At 44.2% G+C, this 25,313-nt stretch overlaps 1 protein-coding gene across 4 annotated transcripts in view; it reads left to right on the forward strand.

Annotated features, from left to right (window-relative positions):
* Positions 1-801: 801 nt before the first annotated feature.
* Positions 802-25,313, forward strand: part of INF2 (inverted formin 2) — an 81,464-nt gene continuing 56,952 nt past the window's right edge. For 2 of the 4 annotated variants that reach the window (XM_043517744.1, XM_043517746.1), the window contains exon 1: positions 823-1,106. The gene's annotated coding sequence lies outside the window, so the exon portion shown is untranslated. Of the gene's footprint in view, positions 1,107-25,313 lie in introns of all 4 variants that reach the window. The other 2 variants (XM_038405680.2, XM_043517743.1) reach the window with 2 other exon arrangements.

Here is a 25,313-nt window from a genome sequence, read left to right on the forward strand (position 1 = left end):
AGGTTTCCCCATCCTCCCTCACCCACCTCCCCTCCTCTTCCACCATCTCCCTTCCCCTTCATCAACTCTCCTCCTTCCCCCATCTCCCTTCACCCTCATGCACCCTCCCCTCCTCTTCCACATCTCCCTTCCCACCCTCTCCACCATCTCCCTTCCCCTTCACCCACCTGCCCCATCCCTTCCACCATCTCCCTGCACCCTCCCCTACTGTCCCCCTCACCCACCCACCCTTCCACCATCTCCTTTCCCCATCCCCCTCCCTCCCCATCTCCCTTCCCCCTCCTCTCCTCTTCCACCATCTCCCTTCCCCTTCATCAACTCTCCTCCTTCCCTCATCTCCCTTCACCCTCACCTACTTCCCCTCCTCTTCCACCATCTCCCTTCCCCTTCACCCCCGCCCCACCCCTTCCACCATCTCCCTGCACCCTCCCCTCCTCTTCCACCGTCCCCCTCACCCACCCTTCCACCATGTCCCTTCCCCATCCCCATCCCTTCCCTCCCTTCCACCATGTCCCTTCACCCTCATCCACCCTCCCTTCTCTTCCACCATCTCCCTTCACCCTCACCCTCCCTTCCCCTTCATCCACCCTCCTCCTTCCCCCATCTCCCTTCCCCATCCCTTCCCCCATCCACCCTCCTCTTCCCCCATCTCCCTTCCCCATCACCCTCCCTCCCCTTCCCTTCCTCTTCTAGCACCTCCCTTCCCCGTCACCCCCCATCCCAGATACGGGCCAGGGGGGTGGGGGCCGAGGTCTCTCCTCCCCCTGCTGCAGCGCCCCGCAGGGCAGGGAACGGCTGCCCCGGGGCTGCTGGGGAGCCGCGGCCCAGGCTGGGCGGTGCCTGGGACCCGGCGCTCCCTGCACACGAGTCTCCGGAGCTGCCCGGGCAGCAGGGACCCGCCCAGCGCGGGGCCGGATCGGCCGGGCGGGGTGCGGCTCCTCCACGTGGGACGCTGGCCAGTGGCTGCCTGTCCGGACCTGCCCCGCGCCCGCCGGCGGCTCCCTCCCGGGCACGCACTGGAAGCGGGGAGAGGCTGATCTTTGCTGCCTCGCCTGCCAGCAGCAGCTGCCTGTGAAGGAGAGAAAAACAAGCGCAGGAAGAGCTGAGTAAGACCGTCCTCTCTTTCCCACTGACCCTGGGGGGGCTGCTGCGGGAGACAGGGGGCGGCAAGAAAGTGTCACCGGTGGCTTTTGATTTCTCAAGAGCTCGGGGCTGCGGAATCGTTTCTGGGCAGAGGCAGGCGAGCTCCGCACGCGTTCGGTAGAGAACAGGGTCCCCTGCAGCAAAGCCCGCTGCGTTCAGCTGGAGGAATTTGTTTTCCCTTTAAAAGAATTGTGAAAGATCTGATTGTCTCCGACTCCGCTATGCAAAGAATTTCAGCGTGGAGGGTAACAAAATCTGGGCTGGCTCATCCACCTTAATTCACGGCGGTGCCCCCCCCCCAAAAAAAAGAAAAAGGAAAAAAATCGGATTGAGGGCTAGTCTGTACCTTCAGTCCTAGGCTGCTTTTTAGCAGAAATATGGGAAGAAAAAACAGTATTTTTAGACTTGTGTATGGCAGGGGTGTTTTTGTAGGTATGTTTTGTAAAATGTTACTATATAGAAGGCCAGATTCTGACACCCTACTCTTACTCTGCTGGGGTCCCATTGATTTCAGGTTAAAATCTCAGCATCTGCCCCTTACAAATGCCTTCATTAGCTGTGATGGGCTATAGTGTAATTACATGTTTTAAAATATGATCATAATTTACTTAGAATAACAGTTAAATTGACCTATAAACTGACTGATATGCTCTCTCTGAAAGATGCAGTCCTTCTGGATGAGGGAAAAAAAAGGAGTACTTGTGGCACCTTAAAGACTAACAAATTTATTTGAGCATAAGCTTTTGTGAGCTACAGCTCACTTAATCGGATTCATCTGTAGCTCACGAAAGCTTAAGTGAGCTGTAGCTCAAGAAAGCTTATGCTCAAATAAATTTGTTAGTCTCTAAGGTGCCACAAGTACTCCTTTTCTTTTTGCGAGTACAGACTAACACGGTTGCTACTCTTAAACCTTCTGGGTGAGGCATATTGGTGGTGAAGTCTGGGGAAGTTTCTACTTCTGCTTCCTGTGCTAGATCTAGAGACATACCACATCAACTATATGCTTTTAAAAATTGCTTTTGAAGGAAAGGTTCCAGAGTAGCAGCCGTGTTAGTCTGTATTCGCAAAAAGAAAAGGAGTACTTGTGGCACCTTAGAGACTAACAAATTTATTAGAGCATAAGCTTTCGTGAGCTACAGATGAATCCGATGAAGTGAGCTGTACCTCACGAAAGCTTATGCTCTAATAAATTTGTTAGTCTCTAAGGTGCCATGAGTACTTTTTTTTTTTTTTTTTTTTTTGAAGGAAAGTATCCTGTCTGGCATTTTTCAGCAAGACTTCCCCATATCTTACCCCACCCATTCCTGAGTGCACACAGGTGCACACACCCACTGCCATTTCTCAGAGAGCATTTTCACTGACATCCTAGCAATGCTGTGAAGGGATAACTTCATCAGCGCATCAACAACCTCAGATGAGTTCCAGAGCCATGAGGAAAACCTAGGAGCTCTTCTGGCATCCTGGCCATAGTCTCAGACAGGAGAAACTCTCCAAATCCCGCCCGAGGTTCTAATTCCCAGCACTGTACCCATTTTATGAGACACATAGTTCTTGCCACGGATTCCTTGGACTCAGCGTACATACATGCCAAATGATCTGATGTCGCAACTCCTCTGGGTGGGCAAACCCCAATCTGAGAAGCATATCAAACCAAATATTTTGTAGCTTGCACCGCACTGAGGGGTCAGACTGTTGGCCAAATTCAAGCCTGGTGTAAAGGAACTGAACTGAAGTGAGTAGAGTTACACTAAGGATGAATTTAGCCTACTGCATTTGCCTGGACTTTAACTTCTGTTTCTCAATAGTCAGACTCAACCCTATTTGATCCTTGACTTGATTTTCCATTATGCAGAGGGAATGTAGGTGCTGTCAAATAAGACCTAGAAACATATGGTATGCAGAAATTTATCAAAATATCTGAAAAGTTATTTCTGTCTTGTAATAAATGGATAGTTCTATCAGACTCTCATCAAAGGATCTCACTTTACAAATGTTAATTTTAAAGTCTCGCATGACCATTGTGTATAGGATAATAGATGAAGGATTTCTCCCACTGCTATATAATAGAGCCCTGTCTGCAGGAGAAGATGGAAGCTGTTGATGTAAAAAGAAAACGGTACAGAGTTTAGGCATAGAACTACACAATGGATCACATCAGGAATAAACAACTTATCCAGTTAAAGTTGGCCTGATGTTTTAGGAGGCAGAATGTAATTATCTGAGCTGCCGTTCAAGTCTGGGACCATGCTAGGGGGGAAAGTCCCAGAGCCCAACCTCCAGCCTGAGCCCAAATATCTACAGTGCAATTTTATAGCCCTGCAGATCAAGCCCCCCCCCATCCCCACCCACACCAGCCTAAGTTAGCTGACATGGGCCAGCCACAGGTGATTTATTGCAGTGTTGACATACCACAGAGCCCTAGGAATTATCCATGCTTTTTTACATTTATGATCTTGTTACTTTTTACTTGATTGAGTAAAAATGTTAAATGTATTGTAAATTCTAGCTGTAGTCTTACAATGTGATTTAACACTATTCTGACTTTGCCATGGCAAGGAGCTCACTACTTAACTCTTAAAACATTATCAAAGTATTTTCCTAGTCATTTTCACAGCACACTTTATTAGGAGTCTCTGATTCCCAGCTAGAACCAGAACTCAGGTTTATTTACCTGTTTTATGGAATCACATACATACAACAGATTATTATAGGGATGCTTATAAGTGCTGTGCTCCCAACATTGACTTTATCTTATAAGGTGAACAAATGAACACTGAAAGCACAAAGTACAACATGGATTTTGCAAACATTTATCTTTTTAAGATACTTGGGAGGCACTCATATACTACCGTGTAAAGGGCCATGCAAATACTTACATAAAACGATTAGATCAAATCAATAAGGCTGAGATTTAGACTATCATCCTTGATTATAGTTTTTAGCTGGCATTGTTTCTGTTAGTTCTGCTGTGGATTTGGTTTCAGAGTAGCAGCCGTGTTAGTCTGTATTCGCAAAAAGAAAAGGAGTACTTGTGGCACCTTAGAGACTAACAAATTTATTAGAGCATAAGCTTTCGTGAGCTACAGCTCACTTCATCGGATGGATTTGGGCGTGGGCTCTGACGCAATGTTCTAGTAGTTGTTCCAGTTTAGGAGCGTGCTGGAAGAATACTAAGGAAGGAACAATTAAAAGAATCTTGCAAAAGAAATGAACCAAATAGTTCTGTGCCTTAGCCAAGCAACTAAACTTTCTAATCAGAGGCAGGGCACTGTCTGTTTTCCCTGGGAAAGTGACTGCTGTATAACAGACAAATTTTGTAATTGCTTCCAGATGTCGACAGCTTGGATGAGTAGCCAATTTTATGGAACTGAATGTGAAAATAAGTACAAAGAGGGTGTATGTATTCATGTACTGTTGAGCCATAGCGTATGCATATAAAGAGTTATTGCAGTTGAAAGTAACTAGTTTTATAAATGTGACAGCTGAATATTGGTTGTGATTTGTCAGCATAGTCTTTTATTCCCACAGAAAGTTTAAAGTCAGAGGGGTCTTTGTTGATTAGCAGTACAATAACTTTTCCATTTGACATAATGATCAATATTGTTTCCAAGTTCAGCTATTTCCAACAGCCTGGCACCTTACCTGACATTTCAAAATGTTTCAAAATAATGAAGTCAGAAATAAATGAAAACATGGGATTTCATGATATACTTAAAGTGACCTTAGAAAAGCTGTGAATGAATAAAGGGCCTGACAAATAAAATCAATGGAATTATACTGGGCAGGAATTGGACCCAAATGATAAAATCCTGGCTCCATTGAAGTCAAATGGAGTTTTGTCATTGACTTCAGTGGGATCAGGATTTCATCCAAAATGTTAAAACCACCTTAAAAGTGAGAGCTGCCTTCAAAAGAGACATTAGACTAGGAATAATCTAGTTTAACAACAAGCAGCTGTAGATCTGTCAGATTTTGGAGTTGAAAGGGTCCCAAGTATGGTTCTGCTCACTATGGTTATAGTTATGGCAGTTGTCACCAGGTGGTGCTGTTAAACATCATCTCCCAAGTTCTTCCTCTTAGTGCAGTACTTGAGCACATTTTTAGACTGGGAAGACATGCTCATGGTGGTGTTAGTTTGGGGGTTTTATATATGAGGTTCTGTGCCAGGAGATGGAGAGTTTATTCTCTGCCTTGGTGTCCAATTAGAGTCATAGGCCTGGTCTACACTTAAAAGTTAGGTCAAAATAGGTATGGTGCTTTGGGGTGTGAAAAATTAACACCATTGAGTGCTGTCATTAAGCCAACCTACTCCCTGGCGGAGGCACGGTTAGGTCTATGGAAGAATTCTTCTGTCAACCTAGCTACTTCCGCTCAGGGAGGTGGAGTTCCTGCATTGACTGAAAAATTCCTTCTATCGCTGTAGAAAGAGACTACAGTAAGGTGCTACAGCGGTATACTTGCAGCATTGTAGCTGTGTGGCTGTAGCACCCATGATGTAGACATGGCCATGGAGTTTAAGGCCAGAAAGGATCACAAGACCACCTACTCTGACCTCCTGTACATCACAGACACTTAAGGCCCACTCATTCACCCTTGTACTGAGCCCAATAACCTGGATTAGACTCGAGTCCGTTCTTCAGGTAGAATTGCTCCCTGAGAAACTGGGCATTGGTGTTGGGATGAGATTCCTGAAAGAGAGGAATACAAGAAGGGAAAGTCTGATATATGTGTAAATAAAGCAGTTACAGTTACACTTAGAAGATATCCAGATGTCACTTCATTGATTTTCTCCTTCACTGGGAAGCCAACCTGAAAGGCCTTAGACATCTGCTACTGCCTAGCAAAGAGACAATGCTGTTATCAGAACAGGAGACTGGGGTCAGGAGAAGGGGCAACAATAAGTACCTCAAAGCATCTGAGCTCCACAGTGGTTTTGCTCACTTTAGTGTCTCTGGCTTGGAAAGCTGAACCATGTTTTAGTGAGCCAGGACATCAAAGCCCAAGGATAGAAGTCACGAGAGGAGAGTTGGGCAGAATGCAGTCCAGCTCCATTCCGTGCAATGCAGGATGCTCGATATACTGAGCAAGACTGTCCCCAGCCCTTGCACAGGTCACAGTGGGTAAGAAGGGATGGAAGTAGACTTCCTTCCTTGGTAGAACCTGTGGCCAGAGTAGCACAGGAACTAATCCCTTCCTGTACTGCCAGGAATATATGCCACTTCCAAAGGGCCAGGGAGGAGGTGGGGCCATCATACCCCCCTCTTTGTACTAACCTTCCTAGCACACTAGCAGAACAAGTGGCATCTTCCTAAAGGATGTTCACCAAGGTGAGCCCATGCCTGCTTGAAGCACATTCCTTCGCTGAGCTTCTGCGTCTACGTGCAGCCTTGTGTCTCTGCACCGTTACCAATACAAAGCTGTGCAGAGACGCCCCAACCTTCACAGCTGTCCAACAAAATGAATGAAGATGACATCGTTTTTAACTTAGCTGAGCCAGGTCTGTTTGTCTTGATATAGCTGGGACGTAACTTCATTACAGTCCAATCACTGGCAATTAAACTACATTATTTTTAACAAGGCAGCTCTCTCTGTGCTTCTTATTCCACATTGGTTTTATCTATCTGCAAGCTGTCTTCTGCTTATCCGTTTGGATGGCATTCTCTTCTGTTAAGTCATGCACATCCAGCCCAAAAAGGGATGTGTTGTATTTTCTTTCGAAGATGTTTGCACCATCCGTTCTTAGGGCCTCCAGATGGAAGCACAGGCTTATCTAATACAAGGTAGCTTAGTTTTGTAAATAGATTTTCTTCTATAGTTCAACACCCAAGGGCCTAATTTTCCATTGCCTTTGTGTGGTCGTGCACAGCAGCAATAAAAAGCCACCATTCTGAGGCCTTGTGTACACACCAACTTGCCCCTGTTTAATTCAACTGGATTAGTTAAACTGGTGCAAATCCCTGTGTGGACACTCTTATTTCAGGTTAAGAGTGTTTTATTTCAGTTCAGTTTAAACATCTTCATAATCAATTTAAGGTAAACCACAAAAATTCTGGATTACAGCAAAATTAGTGTCCACACAGCTTTTGCACTGGTTTAATTAAATTAATTTAAGATCATACCTTAAGTTGAATCAGTGCACCACTGTGTAAAGACAAACCCTGATTGGGTAGCATTTTACACCCGTTTTTCACAGGTGTAAATGACTACAGAAGGTGCAGGGCATTGGAGAATCAGGATTCTTTCCCTACCAGATCCAGACCAAAATTTTATCTTCCAGAAGGCCAGGATACGCCCAGATACTTTGCCTTGCATCTGCTTCCCAGATCACTACTTCATCTCTGTGAACTGTTATCTACTTGGTTCCACCCCCTGCCACTCCCAGTAAATTATGAGAAGCTATTTTGCTTTCAGTTGTCAGTAGCTTTCTCTCCTGTAAGCATGGCTCTCCCGTTCTCCAATGGCATGGAGAATCATTTAAGTTTCAGCCATAGCTAGAATGTAGACATAGTGGGAATAAAAAGCTTGTTGGGAGAAAGAAAAGTAGATTGCAATATTTATACAGGATATTAGTGATTCACACTAAGATATTGTGAAGCAAACATTGACTTGCCTTGTTCGTGTGAGCTAATGCACTGAATCAAACCTTCCCCGTGGCTAAACTGCAGGAATAAAGACACCTAATGTTATAGACTAGAAATAGCTAAATCTTTCTCTCCATTTTAATTAGTGAAGTGTGGCTTTTAGCTCATTCAGTTTCAGTTTCTATAAGTAGCAAGGTTGAATTACTCAATTTCTCTCTATTACATTGATTTCCTAAGGGCCAAAACCTGATCCCACTGAACAACAGGACTCCAAACTGCAGAACATAATGTCCAGTATTTGTGAGCTGTTTAGTGTTTATCCACCTCTGAAGAGCACTTGCTGCTTTTGAAAGCCTGGGGACAAATTCTACTCTTCTCCAATTTTACTATTATTCCTATCTAGATATTGGAGTTACATTGGATTTACACTACTGTAACTGAATGCTAAATGTGCCCCACGAGGTCTATAAAGGTATGTTTACACTGCAGTTAGACACCCATGGCTGGCCAGTGCCAGCTGACTCGGGCTTCCGGGCTCAGGCTGAAAGGTTACTTAATTGTGGTGTAGACTGTTGGGATGCAGCCTGGGTTCTGGGATCCTCCCACCTTGCAGGGTCCTAGATCCTGGGCTCCAGCGATTAAACAACCCCGTAACCCAAGCCCCACTAGCCTGAGTCAGCTGGCACGGGCCAGCCACGGGTGTTCAATTGCAGTGCAGACATACTCTAAGACAGTGGTTCTCAACCAGGGATCCGGGACCCCCTAGGGGACCTTGAGCAAGTTTCAGGAGGCCTCCACGCAGGGCCAGCATTAGACTTGCTGAGGCCCAGAGCAGAAAGCCAAAGCCCCACCACATGGGGCTGAAGCCCAAGTCCCTGAGCCCTGCCACCTGGGGCTGAAGCTGAAGTCTGACCAATGTAGCTTTGTGGGGGCCCCTGTGGCATGGGGCCCCAGGCAATTGCCCTGCTTGCTACCTCTTAATGCCAGCCCTGGCTTTTACATGCAATAACCCAGTTGCTATGGTACAGGTGGGCCATGGAGTTTTTATAGCATGTTGGGGGGGCCTCAGAAGACAAAGGTTGAGAATCCCTGCCCTAACAGCGTGAAAGGAGCTCTATCACTTGGCCAAATTGCTTAAACTTTCTCAGATTGGTTAGGAAGTATGCAAGCCCCAAACTGTTGTTCTGGGTGCACTCATAAGAAAGCATTGGAACAATTCATATGTGTAGAGCTGGACTGCTTTAATAAAAAATGTCATTATATTTATTCATTTAAAGATATTGGACAAGTCTAGTGTCTTCTATATATTAGGCCAGGCAGTGAGAGACAGCTCCTAAGCTGGTGTAAAGTGGTACAGCTTCTTAAACTTCAGTGGAGCTTTGCTTGTTTACAACAGCTGAGGCTCTGGCCAAGGTAACTTAACCCACTTTTCTGTTTATTTGGAAAGACAGAGTAAAATAAAACTTAATGCCAACAAACTGTTTATGAAGTTCTTGAGATCCTTGTATGGAAAGCATTATGGAAGAGCAAGACATTATTACTACTAATGGAAACACACCGTATATAACTTTAAACAATATTTATAGCAAAGGCGTTTTGCTACAAGCAGAAACATAAATATTACTCATAAAACAATTTGCTTTCAATCTACCCTGTATATCACTTCAATTACAAGACATTGACTAGATTTGAAAATAAAAGGTTTGAGAAACACAATTCTAGGCCCCCAAAACTGATGTCTGAAATAATTGATACCTCATTGATACAAATTCTGGAGCAGAGCAATGGAAAGATTAAAATTGGCCAAGATGTTTTAGAATTACAGAACTGCAACATGAATAAGTTTTTTAAACTGGCTTCAAACTTTTCTATAAAAAGAAAAGGAGGACTTGTGGCACCTTAGAGACTAACAAATTTATTTGAGCATAAGCTTTCGTGAGCTACAGCTCACTTCATCGAAAGCTTATGCTCAAATAAATTTGTTAGTCTCTAAGGTGCCACAAGTACTCCTTTTCTTTTTGTGAATACAGACTAACACGGCTGCTACTCTGAAACTTTTCTATATGGCTCTAGAGCAGTGGTTCCCAAACTTGTTCCGCCACTTGTGCAGAGAAAGCCCCTGGTGGGCCGGGCCGGTTTGTTTACCTGCCGCGTCCATAGGTTCGGCCGATTGCAGCTCCCAGTGGCCACGGTTCGCTGCTCCGCGAACCGCGGTCACTGGGAGCCGCAATCGGCCGAACCTGCGGCCGCAGCTTTCAGCAGCTCCCATTGGCCTGGAGCAGCGAACCACGGCCACTGGGAGCCGCAATCGGCCAAACCTATGGACACGGCAGGTAAACAAACCGTCCCGGCCCACCAAGGGCTTTCCCTGCACAAGTGACGGAACAAGTTTGGGAACCACTGCTCTAGAGAAAGTAATTGGATTAAATTTAAAAGCATTTCTGGAGGGGATTAGTTTCTAAAGCACACTAAGCCCCTTTTCTACTTTATACAATAAATGATTTTAAACAGCTCAGATGCTTAACTTTTAAAATTAGTGATTGAGTATGCTCAGTAGCAATTCCTCATGTTTATTGGAAGCTTTGTTTGCATACAAAGTACAATAGAGAGGCACAGCCACAGATTGTAAGGTGGGGGAGGTAAAAACTTTTATTGGACCAACTTCTGCTGACAAAAAAGAAAAGCTTTTGAGCTTACACAGAGCTGTTCTTCAGGTCTGTGGAAGCTCAATATCTTGTCTCTTTCGTCAGCAGAAGTTGGTCCAATAACAGATATTACCTCACCCACCTTGTTTCCCCAGTATCCTGGGACCAACCCGGCTACAACCCGGCTGCAAGCAATAAATTGTGTGGAAGAGAGAAAGGATCCAGTAACTTCAAAGAGTGGGTGTGTTCTGGAAATCCCAGCTAAGGTTAGTTTTGTTAGAATAGGGTGTGTGTACATATCGGGGGTGTGAAATTAGGCCGCTTGCTGTGTACGATAACCAACCAACCTGGTTCAATATAATGCCCATAAATATTCATTCAAATTGTGAGTGGCTCTTTGGTTGAGCCCTGTTTTTGCCTCATTCATTTGTGAACATCCATACAAATATTTTTTGTTCTCATGGATGTTTGGGAAGTGGCTATTCTATGTATGAATGTTCGTCTTCTTGTGTGAATATCCATCTTGTATTTGTGCACAGGACTGGTCCAAAAGTTTTGAATTAAACATTTTCCATCGAAAAATGCAGTTTCATTAACATCAAAACTTTCTGCTTGAGAAGATCAATTTTGGTGGAATTTTCTGTTGGTAAAATCAAAATGAATCTCTATCTTCCATGAGGCACAGCAGCAGTTCAGGCACAGGGAGAAACTTAGGTGCATCATGGGAGATGTAGTCCAGCCAAGAGTAGGGCCCATAGAGAAGAAGGTATATAGGAGGGGCCTAGAACTACATCTCCCATAAGGCACCATGGTGGCTGAGGCAGACTGAGAAATAAGTGTCAACCTAACTCAAAATGAAACATTTCAATATTTCTGAATCAAATTTTTTCTGAACAATGTTTTGATATTTAGACCTGTCATCCAGATTCAGGATGAAAACAAATGTCAAAATATCCCAATTTCCTGCAAGACAGAAATTTTATTTTATATTAGCTTTATATTCTTTATCCTCCACCTGCCATTCACTGTGTTTGAGAAGTTTCAGGCTTCCAGTCAGGGGGCAAGAATAATACCATGTGATTTAGGTTTCAAATCACACACCAAAAGCAGTATGAAAAACAAAGTGAACGGTCTGTAAACAACCCGTAGCCTGAAAATTTTTCCACCAGACTCTTTGGTGAATACTCATGCCCACGTTAGCAAGAAAGCTGGATTGGCTTGCAAACAAGTTGTAAACACAACGAAGGGATACCTTGGATAATTTATTCACAGTAAATAATTTGGCCAGCTCTAACAGAAAAACCCATTTTGTTACGCCAAAGTAACATTATTATTAATTGTTCATGTTACAGCAGCACCCAGAATGCCCTAGCAGGATCAGGGGCCCATTTTGTTAGGTTCTATATAAACACATAGTAAGACAAGAAAGTGAAAGTGTGGGACTCTTACTGAATGGGGGAGGCAACCTAGTGACAGGTGACGTGGAAAAAGCTGACATACTCGGTGCTTTTATTGCTTCAGTCTTCACAGACAATGTCACCTCCCAGACTGCTGCACTGGGCAGCACAGTATGGGGAGGAGGAGAGCAGCGGTGGTGAAAGAACAGGTTAAGGACTCTTTAGAAAAGCTGGACATGCACAAGTCCATGGGACCGGATACAATATATCCAACAGTGCTGAGGGAGTTGGCTGATGTGATTCCAGAGCCATTGGCCATTATCTTTGAAAACTCGTTGGTGATCGGGGGAGGTCCTGGACGATTGGAAAAAGGCAAATATAGTGCCCATCTTTAAAAAAGGGAAGAAGGAGAATCCGGGGAACTACAGACCGGTCAGTCTTAACTCAGTCACTGGAAAAATCATGGAGCAGGTCCTCAAGGAATCCATTTTGAAGCTCTTGGACACGAGGAAGGTGATCAGGAACAGTCAAGATGGATTCACCAAGGGCAAGTCATGGCTGACAAACCTGATTGCCTTCTATGATGAGAAAACTGGCTCCTATGATGAGATAACTGTATATGGGGAAAGTGGTGGACGGGATATACCTTGACTTTAGCAAAGATTTTGTTATGGACTCCCACAGTATTCTTGCCAGCAAGTTAAAGTATGGATTGGATGAATGGACTATAAGATGGATAGAAATCTGGTTCAATGGGTAGTTATCAACGGCTCGATGTCTTGTTAGCAGCCAGTATCAAGTGTAGTGCCCCAGGGGTCAATCCTGGGGCCGGTTTTGTTCAACAACTTCATTAATGATTTGGATGATGGGATGGATTGCACCCTCAGCAAGTTTGGAGATGACACTAAAATGGGGGGAGAGGTAAATATGTTGAAGGGTAGGGATAGGGTTCAGAGTGACCTAGACAAATTGGAGGATTGGGCACAACAAAAAAATCTGATGAGGTTCAGCAGGGACAATTGAAGAGTCCTACACATAGGACGGAAGAATCCCATTCACTGCTACAGGCTGGGGACCGACTGGCTAAGTGAGAGTTCTCAGAAAAGGACCTGCGGATTACAGTGGATGAGAAGCTGGATATGAGTCAACAGTTTGTCCTTGTAGTTAAGAAGGCTAACAGCATATTGGGGTGCATTAGTAGGAATGTTGCCAGCAGATCGAGGGAAGTGATTATTCCCCTCTATTTGGCACTGGCAAGGCCACATCTGGAGGCCACATCTGCATCCAGTTTTGGGCCCCCCACTACAGAAAGGATGTGAACAAATAGGAGAGAGTCCAGTGGAGGGCAATGAAAATGATTAGGGGGTTGGGGCACATGACTTATGAGGAGAGGCTGAGGGAACTGGGCTTATTTAGTCTGCAGAAGAGAAGAGTGAAGGGGGATTTGATAGCAGCCTTCAACTACCTGAAGGGGGATTCCAAAGAGGATGGAGTTCAGCTGTTCTCAGTGGTGGCAGATGACAGAACAAGGAGCAATGGTCTCAAGTTGCAGTGGGGGAAATCTAGGTTGGATATTAGGAAAAACTATTTCACTAGGAGGGTGGTGAAGCACTGGAATGGGTTACCTAGGGAGGTGGTGGAATCTCATCCTTAGAGGTTTTTAAGGCCTGGCTTGACAAAGCCCTGGCTGGGATGATTTAGATGGGATTGGTTCTGCTTTGAGCAGGGGGTTGGACAAGATGACCTCCTGAGGTCTCTTTCAACCCTAATCTTCTCTGATTCTAAGATCCTTCACCTAAAGAGCTTACAATCTGTGGCTTTGGTCTTGGAAAGATGTACACACGTGCTTAGAGTTAAAGAATGTAAAAAGTCTTTGCAGGATCATGGCCTAATTTTAGGACACAATAAAAGCATGTTACAAACATTAGGCAGGAAGGTGGGTAGGAGGATGAGTGTAACAGAAATACAATCAAAGGGTTAATTAGGCAAGTAATATGTACAGTTTGATGGCTCAAAAATCTCATTATTTATATATGATAATAAAAGCTGGTTGAAATTTCTGAATATATTTATGAATTTTTTATTGATATTTCAAATTTTGATGAAATAAAGACTGAAAAATCATTGTAGAAATGTACACAAACATTTTTATGCTGTTTTGACCAGCTCTTTCTTTCTCTCCTTATAGGAGGAGCCAATAGCTCCATCTAAAGTTAAGCTTGCCTCACACTTTCAGTTATAAGACCTAATTTTCAGTTGTTTATAACTTTGCAAAGCTTCAACTATTCAGGCTGAAATTTTCCATGCCGGGTGTCTGCCTCAGGCTGTACTTTTTTTAAGGTTAAGTAAAAGTGATTCAATTCCTTCCAAGATTAGGGGGAAATCCATTGTTTTGCCCATGTTAAAAGAATTGTATAGCTGTTTCTTTGAGAAGCTTTAGCCCCTTCATGGGTTTGAGCAGAGGCTTGAAATCTGGCAGGACTATTGCTTGGTGCCAAGCATGTGCCTTTTATAGATCCCAGGAAAAGGGACCAAATTTGGCCAAGCTATAAGCCTTTGCAAATCTCAGATTGCACACGCTCATTAGACACTAGTTAGAGCTTCGAAGCTTAGATCTCTGGAGATTCAGTCTGCACTGAGCATTCACCAACCTAGGGCTGCAGGACCAAGCAGGACTTCCCTTGCAATTTGCACCTCCCAGTTGCTGTGGTGTTGGGCACTGGAACTGTAAGCAGAGAGACTGCTTTTCCTGTGCTCACAATAACTCCCATGCTGGGCCCAGACTATGTGGTGGAGGAAGAATAGCATGACTCAGATGCAGAGGGAAAAGACCTGGACCATAAGGAGTGATGAGAAGCTAAGATCAGATGAGGAACTGAGATAGGGAAAGACTGGAACTGGCTGGACATGGAGACTGGACCTGGGAGTTGAGGGTGAAGGGGACTGAGATCTGAGGAGGAACCTGAAGGAAGGGACTTGAAGGCCAGGAGACTGGTACAAGGAGGACAGACCGGGATGAGTTGCCCAGAGATGGAAAGTAGGACAGAGCACTGGGTGAGAGGAAGACTGGGACTCAAATGGGCAGCCCAGAGTGGGAGACAGACTGGCTAGGCAAGGAGAATGGGACAAGGAGCCCAGGGGTCGGGGAAGTGACAGGAGTAGGACAAGGATAGGCCAGAGGTGGCAGGGGCAGAAGGATCTGTGACCACTAGCGAATAATCTCTTCCCGAACCTAGGGTGACCAGATGTCCCAATTTCATAGGGATATTTGAGGCTTTTTTTATATGGGTTGCTGTTACCACCCACCCCATCCCAATTTTTCACACTTGCTATCTGTCACCCTACCTGGAATAGAACCCAAGACTGCTGAGCTCAATGGTTCCTCTGCTGTCAGCACATGCCTATGAAATGCCAGAATTAAGGTTGCCTGTGCATTGTGATACAGTCTTTAATTACATGATCACATACCTTTTTTCCAGAAGTTCCCTGCCTCATTTAGTGCACAGGGTGGACATGCCTGGGGATGAATCAGGATTGTGCAATGAAGGAGGCTGTGGTCTGTAGGACCCCGTCTCGTTTCTTGGAGTAGTTGGAAAGTGTGTAGTGAGTGAGAAAGGGGACTGAAAGAACAGAAAAGAGGATGGCCTCATGGTTTATTTAAGCAGTTGAATGCTGTCCTGCAGAATTAGATTCTGTCACTACCTCAGCCACTCCTGTGTAATGCTGGGCAGCTCACTTGAAACAAACTTTTCACAGGTAGCCACTAATAGCATGTTCTTCATTTCCTGGGTACCTAACTTGAGACTCCAGGGGTCTGATGTACAGAAGTGCCTAGTCCTCACAATTGCAACTGAAGTCAGTGGAAGCTGTTTTTTGAACATTTAAAGTGCCTTATAATGCTAAGTACTTTGAAAAATCAGGACTGAGGCTTCTCAAATTGGGCACAGAAAATTTTGGATGTAACATATATGTATTCAGAATAAATAAATAATAAATATCAGTACTACCCCACTGGTTCTCTGTATTGGCATTAGTAGTTGGCATAAGCACATCTGTTTGAAAATAATTTGTAAATGTTTCCCATCTATATTAGTATTACTGTGTTCATCACTCAATATGACAGGTTTCAGAGTAGCAGCCGTGTTAGTCTGTATTCGCAAAAAGAAAAGGAGTACTTGTGGCACCTTAGAGACTAACAAATTTATTAGATGCTGTTTTTTATTTTGTAATCTCCGTTCCAAGCTGAACAAAGCCCAAAGTGTTGCGCTGAAGCAGAAGATCCTTCTGTACAGCTGCATGTACCCTCCTGAAAATAGGATGTCTTATCTCACTATGTTTTCCTAGTTAAAAAAAATGCTGATATTTTTAACTATGTATCACATTTAAAGAAGACATTAAATAGAAAACCTCTGCCAAGAAGCAGGCACGTTCTGGCAGCAGTAAAGCCACTGCAGCTAGTCCTAATTATCCATCAGATAAAGAATTTTCCCAATTTGTTCTTATAACGTTCCATACATACAGAGTATATTTTATGCAAAGGTGGTAGGAGAAATAGTTGTGAGGAGGAGAGGGCTGTAGTGTTACCAAGGTACAAACACATCCAGAGGTCGGAATCTCCTTGCTTTCCATGGTTTTCATCTCCAAGGGAACTAGGGAAGTGAAAGTAGGTAGAGAGATTCAGGAGGTGGCACAGAAAAGAATTGGCTTTCAGCCCTATGTGTTCCTCCTTGAGGCTTCCTATTCCTTATGTGTTCAGAATGCATTGTTAAGACTATGGTTATGTCATGAAGGTTGCGGGAAGTCATGGAATTCGTCACTTCCAGAGACCTCTGTGACATTGGGTCCCGCAGCAGCCCAGCCACCGGATCCTCCCCCAGCTCCCAGGGGACCCAAGAGCTTTCCAGTTGCCACGGGCAGCAGGTGCTTTCCCCGCAGCTCCTATCTGCCGCAGGGGGATCCTGGAGCTCCCCAGCCACTGTGGGCGGCAGGCTCCCCCGCCAGCTCCCGCGGGCGGTGGGCCATCCCCCCAGCTCCCAACCACTTGGCAAGGTCGAGGAAGGGGCTGTAGCTCTCAGCTGCTGCATCAGTGGGGCAGGGTGCTGTACCGCATTTTGTCAGGGATGTTTTTAGTAAAAGTCTGAGACAGGTCACGGCATCCGTAAATTTTTGCCCATGACATATCCCTGACTTTTACTAAAAAATATTGATGACAAAATCATAGCCTTATGCATTGTTCATAAATGAAGAAACAAACCAGACTGATTTTAGATAGCCAGATATCAAACCTAGAAAATACTTCATCTTCACTATTGCCTCATAGGCCATTCCCCATCTATCACCCAACCAACTACTCTAAGGAGTTTCCTGCCTTTTTGCCAAGTAGGTACTGTGCCAAGAAAACCATGTTCCTTCCCTTCTTTGCAGTTAGCAGGAGTTATACCCCCTCAGTTTCCTCTCCATGCACATTTGGAGAGAGGACACTTAATTTAAATAGCTCCTCTTGTACCACGGCTGGCCCTGATTGCTGAGGCATTGGTTCAGTGCTCAGTCAGAGGGAAGACCTGACCATCTCCTGAAGCGCCAAGATTACTTCTTGCAACACCCTACAGCTTTTCCCTAGAACTCTCTTAAACAAGTACTGACTCAGTCTGACCTGGCTTCCAGCTTAAGAGACAATGATTAACATTCCTGTGCCATTACTAAAGACTGGGTAGCTTACCACAGAGAGGGTTATGGAGATATATATTGTAACTCTCTGGTGCTAGTCTGTTCCAGTATTTCACAGCAAGTCAGTCTTCTGCCTAGATCACCCAAACAGAACACTGCTGTTGCATTTGCCGAGTTATTGGCCTGGGCCAGCTGGAAATGTGTTGTGCATCTAGTTTCTAAAATTCTTAACACTCAACCTACAAGAGCAATCTGAACCACTTGGATGGTGCTGATTAGTCACATAAATCTACAGTTGCAAGACGACACTGATTGCTAGAATTCAGAATAATCCAATTTTTAAAGGCAAAATTGGCTTATTTATATTTAAATAGTTTATTTCATTTCATGTATCCATTGTGTAACCAGAGAATACAGTAAATTATGGAGGCAGCAGTGAAGATGCCATAGTTCAGTGGTTCTCAAAGCCGGTCCGCCACTTGTTCAGGGAAAACCCCTGATGGGCTGGGCCGGTTTGTTTACCTTCCGCGTCCGCAGGTTTGGCCGATCATGGCTCCCACTGGCCATGGTTCGCCGCTCCAGGCCAATGGGGGCTGTGGGAAGGGCGGCCAGCACATCCTTCGGCCCATGCCACTTTCTGCAGCCCCCATTGCCTGGAGTGGCGAACCGCGGCCAGTGGGAGCCGCGATCAGCCGAACCTGCAGAAGGTAAACAAACCGGCCCGGCCCACCAGGGGCTTTCCCTGAACAAGCAGCGGACCGGCTTTGAAAATCACTGCCATAGTTAAGGATGCACTGGGCTTTTTGCTTAAAGCAAGATTAAAATCTCTCCAGTTCACACAGCAGTGAATGAATTCAAATTACCAAAACTTACCATAATTATTGCTCAGAGAAAGTACATTTTCTGCAAGAGATTTTGGAAAAAATATTTGCTAATTATTCCTGAGACAACAATTAGAAATGAGTCACTCTTGAAATTTAGCCTTGATCATCTCACATTTTTGGCTAAACAACCTCAAGCTCAAAAACTTCACACACACACACAGACACAGGTCCATCCTCATCATCATACATTGGAAGAGACATCTGTAGCAGGCAAATTTGCCTGACAAACAGTTTGAGCAGCTTGCAATCAGGCCTGGTCTACACCTAAAACTTAGATTGACTTATTTATGTAACTTAAGGCTGTGAAAAGTTCATGTCTGAGCACTGTACTTAGGTTGACCTAACCCCTGGAGTAGGCAAAAGAATTCTTCTGTCGATCCAGCTGCTGCCTCTTGAAGAGGTGGATTAACAACATCAACAGAAAATCTCCTTTCCATCAATGTAGGAAGTGTCTACATTACAGTGCTATAGACTGACTATGGGAGAACTGAAAGCACTAGGGCAGGGGTGGCGAACCTGAGCCTGAGAAGGAGTCAGAATTGACCAATGTATATTGCCAAAGAGCCACAGTAATATGTCAGCAGCCTCTCATCAGCTCCCCCACACATACACTCCCAGTACCTCATGCACACCGGCAGCCCGGCTGATCAGTGCCTCCCCCCTCCCTTCCTGCACCTCCCGATCAGCTGTTTCATGGCATGCAGAAGGCTGGGGGGGGGGAGGTAAAGGAGCGAAGGCACCGCAGGCTCAGGGGAGGGGATGGGAAGCGGTGGAGTGGGGGCAGGGCCTGTGGCAGAGCCAGGGGTTGAGCAGTGAGCACCCCCTGGCACAGTGGAAAGTTGGCACCTATAGCTCCAGCCCCGGAGTTGGTGCCTGTACAACGAGCCGCATATTAACCTATGAAGAGCTGCATGTGGCTCCGAAGCCGCAGGTTGGCCACCCCTGTACTAGGGGTATGTCTACATGTATGTCTATACTACAAGCCGTACTGTGGCACAGCTAGACCACTGTAGTGATGCAGTGTCGACACGTACTATTGCAACAGCAGGGCTTTTCCATCACTGTAGTAAATCCACCTGCTGGAGAGGCGGTAACTAGCGCGATGGAAGAATTCTTCCATCGACCTAGCTGCATCTACAGTGGAGGTTAGGTTGACCTAACTGCATCACACAGGGTGCTGCTTCCAGCCCAGCTACCTCATTCGCAGGGTCAGGGTGTGGATGGAGTTCTACGCAACCAGTGGAGTTGGAGAACCAAGGCAGCAGCAATTTAATGTTGAGCTGAGGTTTTCTTCAGCAGCCGGAACATGTCATAGAATTTACCAGTAGGAGTGGGCCCCTTTGTAAGCAATGTTAATCTTGATGAGGTCATGGCTTCAGTGTGATTTTGAGCAACGGGATCAGTGCACTGTGGGAGACTATTGCCTATCATTCTGACCAGTATTGTCTCATTGATGCCTGGTACGCTCTTATCTGTCTAGATCTATCTGTTGTCTCTGGCCTTGTACTTGGACTGGAAGCCCCTTGGGCAAGGACTGTCTTTTTGTTGTATTTGTACAGCTCTCAGCACAGTGGAGTCCTGGTCCATGACAAGTGATCCTAGCCACTAAAAGAATACAAATAAATAATAAAATAATAATTATTATTATGTTGTGGAGCTAAGGCTTGCATAAGTTCAGGTAGCTATTATGATGCAAGACCTGTAAATTGAATTTGGTCTGTATTTTAATGTTGTCTCAACTGGTGATCTCTTTGACGACTGTTATTAGTATTTTTTTTGTATTGCACTAGTGCCTCGGGGACACAGTGAAGAATCATGGCCCCATTGTGCTAGGCTATAAACACAGAAAAACAGTGCCTGCCCCAAAGAGCTTGGAAACCATGTATAAAACAAGAGACGAGAGGTGGATACAACAGACAGATGGCATAGCAATGAGATGACTATGATCAGTTCAATAAGCAGTGATCACAGCACACCAGCTGCCTCACCCGTATTGAGATTTTTGTCAGCATCACAGCAAAGGTGAGTTTTAGAGGGAAATTTAATTGAGGACATTAGGTGGCTTTGACTGTTAGGCCTTGTCTACACTAGAAAGGGGTTGCTGGTATAGCTATGCCAGTTTTGCTATATCTCCAAACCCTCCTATGGAGACATACCTTATACTGTCAGAAGGGTTTGTTTGCCAGTATAGCTTATACCTGTTCTCTGAACAATAAGACTTTTTTTTTTTTTACAAGTATAACTGCATCTACAGCCAGGCGTTTGCTGCCACAGCTATGTCAGTTGGGGTGTGATTTTTCCAATCCCTTAATTGACAAAGCTATGCAGCAAAGCTTTGAAGTGTCGACCAGGCCTTAGTGACTGTGCTGATAGGAAGTTCACTAGGGCAACTGTGATACATGGGGGGCAGAGGGGAAGTAGCTCCCTTTGATGGACAACCAGCCAGGCAGTTAGCTGTAAAATCCCTCTTGGTAGCTGTTCTCTACTTGCTTTACCTGTAAAGGGTATAAAACTCCCCCAGGTAAAGAAAAAAAAAGTGGGCACCTGACCAAAAGAGCCAATGGGAAGGCAAGAACTTTTTAAAATTGGGAAAGAAACTTTCCCTTTGTCTATTGTTCTCTGGGCTGCAGGGACATGAAGCAGGAATGCTGTGTAAGGTTTGAACCAGGTATGAAAAGGTATCTTCCATACCTAGAAGAAATAATTTGGATAGGGAATGTTTAGACAGACACAATCAGGTTTACTTCTTATTTTGGCTTTTGGATCTCCTCTATGCTAACCGCTGATGCTTTTGTTTGCTTGTAACCTTTAAGCTGAACCCCCAAGAAAGCTAGTTTTGGTGCTTAATTTTTGGAATTGCTCTTTTAAAATCTAGCAAAAGCCTAAATTCCAGATGTATTTTCTTCCTTTTTGTTTTTAATAAAATTTACCTTTTTTAAGAACAGGATTGGATTTTTAGTGTCCTAAGAGGTTTGTTGTTTGATTAGCTGGTAGCACAGCTAATTTCCTTTGTTTTCTTTCTCAGTTCTTCCCCAGGGGGAGGAATTCCCAAGTGTTCCTTCCTGGATCCAAGGGTGGGTTTTTTTGTTGTTGTTGTTTTTTTGCATTTGGGTGGTGGCAGCGTTTACCAAGCCAAGGTCAGAGAAAAGCTGTAACCTTGGGAGTTTAATAAAAGCCTAGAATGGCACATATTAATTTTTAGAATCCTTGCAGGCCCCCACCTTCTGCACTTGAAGTGCCAGAGTGGGGATTTAGCCTTCACAGCAACTTTAACTCCAAGCTAACTAAGGTCATGTCTAGGCTACAGCTGCTACAGTGGCATAACTACAGTACTACAGCTGTGCCATTGTAGTGTAGATGTTTCCTACATTGACAGAAGTAGTTTTTCTATCACTGTAGTTATTCCATCTCTCTGAGGAACAGTACCTGGATTGATGGAAGAATTCCTCTATCAACCTAGCCATGTCTATATCAGAGGCTAGGTCGATCTAACTATGTCAGGGGTGTGAACTAGGTCAAACTAATTTTTAAGTGTAGACCAGAGTGGAAATTCCCCTGTTTCTTTTAAACAGGCAATACATAATACAAGTAAAAAAGGGATTGGGGTGTAAAGTCTGCAGATGAGAAGATTTTGCTACTTTTCCATCACAGATTAAAATAATGTTAAAAATGGAAGTTGCTTGAAACTGCCATCATAGACTCATCACAGCAGACAGAGCATGGTCAGTGTACTCACAGCCAGCAGCCATACCAGCAGTGTTGGAGACACCTGGAAGGAATGTGTCTGACTGATGAGCCACAGGCTTGGTGTCAATTTTTTAACTCCTGCCCCGTCCCCTCCATGTCCCTTCATTGGCAATGTGATCCTGTGCAGGGAGAGAGAAATTCCAATCCATCCAGTGGCAGTATGTCAGCAGCCAAAGAGCTTTTGGATTAATTTGTTCCCCTCTGTGCATGAACACAAATGGTTTTGGCACGATCACACCAGTTCAGGATTAAACTGAGGTCTCCTGGCAGTTGATATCCCTTTAAATGTCTTCTTGCAGCAGTGAGGGATGGAATTTGAAACATCAATATCCTTTTCCATGTCTTTTTTTTGTCAACATAATCTACTGTGAAACTAATTCTGCTTTAAGAATCGGCTCAGCAGCCGACATTGTCAGGATTTGTGGATTACACCTCTGGAAGGAGCCTAACATAAAACGAAAATGCATTTACTGATGTGAAATCCATCAGGGATTAACATTTCTCCTCTGTTATATAAATAAAGCCCCAGACTGTTTCCTACAGCAGGATGGAATGCTTTGCAAAGTCATTTCCCTGTACAGTGAATTATAAGGGTGAAACTGCTAATCTTAGAAAGTGCCTGGGCCAAATTCAACTCTGATTAAAATAAGATGAATTTAGCCTAAAGGGCCAGCTCCTCAGCCAGTGTAAATTGGTGTGTTTCTATTGAGACTTGAATTCATTTTATATCAGCTGAGGATTTGGTCCTTCATGGAATATGAGACAGATGTTTGCAGTACGAGATCAGCAGAATTTATATTATGCTCTAATTTCTGACTTTTATCATTCAGTGGTATGGGTTAAATAGGGGCACAGAGGGGAATAGCACTCAAACTACAATCACAGTCCATAGCCCCAGAGTAGCTGGAGGCTTCTGCTACACTGTTCAGTCAGTAGTGAAACAGTTAGTGTTAATTCCAGTGGCACCTTAAAGACTAACAGATTTATTTGGGCATAAGCTTTCGTGGGTAAATAACCCATGAAGAAGTGTTTTTTTACGCACAAAAGCTTATGAAGTGTTAACTTTTAAATAATCATTAGGCTTTAGTTAACACCTTGCAGTGAAATCACAGAATCATAGGGTTGGAAGGACCTCAGGAGGTCATCTAGTCCAACCCCCTGCTCAACGCAGGACCAATCCCCAATTTTTTTTTCCCCAGATCCCTAAATGGCCCCTCAAGTATTGAACTCACAACCCTGGATTTAGGAGGCCAATGCTCAAAACACTGAGCTATCCCTCCCCCCCCAAAGAAAAAAGTAAGAAACTTTTCAGTAATAGTGTGCTGTGACACATTTGTATTTTTATGTTTGAAATGAATGGGTGCATTCCATACCTTTAAGAGCTATTGTTCCAGACTACCTCCAGCTACACCTGCTCACATTTGGGAGGGTTTTGTCCGCAGCCACAAGGGGCTAGAAACTTTTTCTTTCAAAATTAGACATTAATTTCTGCAGAAACTGATTGGACTACAAAACAGATATGAGCATACGTTCAATGCATTCCAGCTCAGTCTGACTCCCATGTGTACAGAAATAACTGTAGGATTCCAATATTCATGTACCTGGCTAATATGCTCATTGTCTAAATGCTGGATATGTTTACATGATGTTTCTAGCTGCAGACTCCAGAGAAAGTGTCATAGTCAGCCATCATCATCACTATAATACTCTGCACATAGATTCATAGATACTAAGTTCAGAAGGGACCATTCTGATCATCTAGTCCGACCTCCTGCACGACACAGGCCACAGAATCTCACCCACCCTCTCCTGCAAAAAACCTCTCACCTATGTCTGAGCTATTGAAGTCCTCAAATCGTGGTTTAAAGACTTCAAGGAGCAGAGAATCCTCCAGCAAGTGACCCGTGCCCCATGCTACAGAGGAAGGCGAAAAACCTCCAGGGCCTCTTCCAATCTGCCCTGGAGGAAAATTCCTTCCTGACCGCAAATATGGCGATCAGCTGAACCCTGAGCATATGGGCAAGATTCACCAACCAGATACTACAGAAAATTCTTTCCTGGGTAACTCAGATCCCACATCATCTAACATCCCATCACTGGTCATTAGGCCTATTTACCATGAATATTTAAAGATCAATTAATTACCAAAATCATGTTATCCCATCATACCATCTCCTCCATAAACTTATCGAGTTTAATCTTAAAGCCAGATAGATCTTTTGCCCCCCCCACTGCTTTCCTTGGAAGGCTATTCCAAAACTTCAGTCCTCTGATGGTTAGAAACCTTCATCTAATTTCAAGTCTAAACTTCCCAGTGACCAGTTTATATCCATTTATTCTTGTGTCCACATTGGTACTGAGCTTAAATAATTCCTCTCCCTTTCCGGTATTTATCCCTCTGATATATTTATAGAGAGCAATCATATCTCTCCTCAACCTTCTTTTAGTTAGGCTAAACAAACCAAGCTCCTTGAGTCTCCTTTCATAAGACAAGTTTTCCATTCCTCAGATCATCCTAGTAGCCCTTCTCTGTACCAATTCCAGTTTGAATTCATCCTTTTTAAACATGGGAGACCAGAACTGCACACAGTATTCCAGGTGAGGTCTCACCAGTGCCTTGTATAATGGTACTAAAACCTCCTTATCTCTACTGCAAATATCTCTCTTGATGCATCCCAAGACCGCATTAGCTTTTTTCACGGCCATATCACATTGGCAGCTCATAGTCATCCTATGATCAACAATACTCCAAGGTCCTTCTCCTCTTCCGTTACTTCTCATTGATGTGTCCCCAGCTTATAACTAAAATTCTTGTTATTAATCCCTAAATGCATAACCTTACACTTCTCACTATTAAATTTCATCCTATTACTATTACTTCAGTTTACAAGGTCATACAGATCCTCCTGTATGATATCCCGGTCCTTCTCTGAATTGGCAATACCTCCCAGCTTTGTATCATCTGCAAACTTTATTAGCACACTCCTACTTTTTGTGCCAAGGTCAGTAATAAAAAGATTAAATAAGATTGGTCTCAAAACTGGCCCTTGAGGAACTCCACTGGTAACCTCCCTCAAACCTGAGAGTTCACCTTTCAGTAGGACCCGTTGTAGTCTCCCCTTTAACCAATTCCTTATTCACCTTTCAATTTTCATATTGATCCTCATCTTTTCCCATTTAACTAATAATTCCCCATGTGGCACGGTATCAAACGCCTTACTGAAATCTAGGTAAATTAGATCCACTGCG

This window comes from Dermochelys coriacea, chromosome 6, assembly GCF_009764565.3.
Source record: "Dermochelys coriacea isolate rDerCor1 chromosome 6, rDerCor1.pri.v4, whole genome shotgun sequence".
In the NCBI taxonomy this organism is placed as follows: Eukaryota; Metazoa; Chordata; order Testudines; family Dermochelyidae; genus Dermochelys; species Dermochelys coriacea.